The sequence below is a fragment of the Penaeus chinensis genome, chromosome 9, assembly GCF_019202785.1.
Source record: "Penaeus chinensis breed Huanghai No. 1 chromosome 9, ASM1920278v2, whole genome shotgun sequence".
Classification (NCBI taxonomy): Eukaryota; Metazoa; Arthropoda; class Malacostraca; order Decapoda; family Penaeidae; genus Penaeus; species Penaeus chinensis.
In genome coordinates this window covers 25511021-25513169 of record NC_061827.1, presented here as the reverse complement: position 1 = coordinate 25513169, position 2149 = coordinate 25511021, and the positions used below count along the sequence as shown (strand labels likewise).

The following is a 2149-nucleotide window of genomic DNA, read 5'->3' as shown; positions in this document are numbered from 1 at the left end:
CATTAAGCATTACCCACAATGCAGTACATTTGCCAACTTCTCTCTAACATCTACATTTCCACGCTAAACTATGTTACAGGTTTTAATTCCATTTACCACGACATCTATATTAAAGGTCGTTTTTAATATCCACACACACACACACACACACACACACACACATGTGTCGTTGATTCTCGAGCAACCCTGATCCGTGACACGGCATACCGAACCCCGACAAAAAGGCTCTGTGTTGACGTACTCCGCTGCACTCGAAGGTGAACCACGTGCTGTGCTGTACGATATTCGGTCTCTTTCTGGGTGCTTTCAAAACTTTGGTTTTTCTCTTACCGCATTCTTATGAAAGACTTAGTGCTCGCTAAGTAAACTTTTGGAACTGAAGCACTTTCAGAGACGTGTGGAACTTGTTACTACTTGAACGAAGCATATTCATTTCGAAAGGAGGCTAAGCCATGCAGTACATTTATGGCCGCTTAAAGCTAATGAAATTCTATATCGATTCGGGTGACGTGTGTCGCGCAAAGGAAACATAGGCAGATCACACTAGTTTTGTGGGATAAAACAGTGTATTTGCACATTCAACGAAGACCTTCGCTCGCAACTCATACATAAGGTAAGGTACTGGGAGAATAACCACGAAGCAAATACTGATTTTATTCGTGAGCGCATATACACACAAATTCTTCCATAAACAACCAGCACACACCAGAGATTAAAGATTCAAAATATCACTCTCCGTATTCTAATCTACGGCACAGAGGCAATGTAAGATCCCTCCACCGCAGTCTTTCCCGCTTACGTTCTTTTCAAATTCCTTTAACAGATTTGAGGAAGTGGTAGCCATCAACTCCTTCCATTTGACCTCCAGTTATGGTAATCGTTCTCTAACGTCTTGGTATATTTGAGCCTGCAAAGATAACTTTCGTAATGATAGTAGTAATAGTAGTATCAATAGTAGTAGTAGTACTAAAAAAATGGTGATAATAATGAAGATGATGATGAACATGATGACGATGATGATGATGGTGACGGTGATGATGGTGATGATGGAGATGATGGTGGTGATGATGACATTGATGATGATGGCGATGCATAAGTAGTACTAAAAAGATGGTGATAATGATGGGATGATGATGGTGATGAAGATGAAGATGATGATGATGATGATAATGATGGTGATGATGATGCGTATGTGCATATGTATATATATGAAAATATATATGTATACACACATATATATGTATGTATGGGAAGTATCTGGCAATGAGTAATAGAGGTATCGTGGTTAGCTCAGTGATAATAAATGCTAAAGATATCGAGTGAGAAGTGATCTGTGATAGTGCTACACAAAAGAGAAAGATTAGTAAATATGTAGAGCTTATATTCCAACCAAAATAGAAATCAAAATTCATTCAAACGTCTCACAAATCTATAAAATTCTACATTGGGCCATGCAATATGGATCTTTTAAACTAACAACGAGTGCCAGCTAGGAATACTAGGTTCCATTACCGTGTTAAATAAGTTCATAAAGTCCCAACTGCCATCGAAAGTGCCACAGCAGATAGGAACAGCGGTAAAATAGACGATAATCACCCCAAACCAGAAAAAGAATATAAAAATACGAAATCATTAGAAAATGACAAGCATCACCTGCCCCATACCCACACTACGCCCAGTAACTGTGTCAAATCGCACGGGTATTACAGTTTTTCCCCCATGTAGATTCGCTAAGGAACAGCCAAATCGCCAGTATGTAAATACATTACACCACAAAATCAGGTAGGTCTAACCTATTTTCGACGGGGGAAATTAATTTAAAAGGGGGAAAATGCTGTGCTCATTTTTTATATTTCTTGTGAAATGCCTCTACACATAGATGGCTCTGCCTTACCTGATTTCACCTTTCCTTGAATTGGCGGGGAAATTTATTTTTTACTAGTGCTATGAATATCGATGGTGTTATTTTTATTGTAAACATTATAATTACTATAATGTTATAAACAATAGTAATAGCTAAATAAGATCACGTAAAATATTTTCGTAAATTAAAGAAAAGGGTAAACGAGCGAGACAGGAAGTACTCGTAATTGGTGATTTAGTACAAGAAGTGTAACCATCTGTGTCAAAACATTTAAACAAGTAAACT

General features: G+C 37.8%; 1 protein-coding gene across 1 annotated transcript in view; it reads left to right on the top strand.

Moving 5' to 3' along the window:
- Nucleotides 1–268: 268 nt before the first annotated feature.
- Nucleotides 269–2149, top strand: part of LOC125029167 — a 79140-nt gene continuing 77259 nt past the window's right edge. The window contains exon 1 of the mRNA XM_047619014.1: nucleotides 269–613. The gene's annotated coding sequence lies outside the window, so the exon portion shown is untranslated. The remainder of the gene's footprint in view (nucleotides 614–2149) is intronic.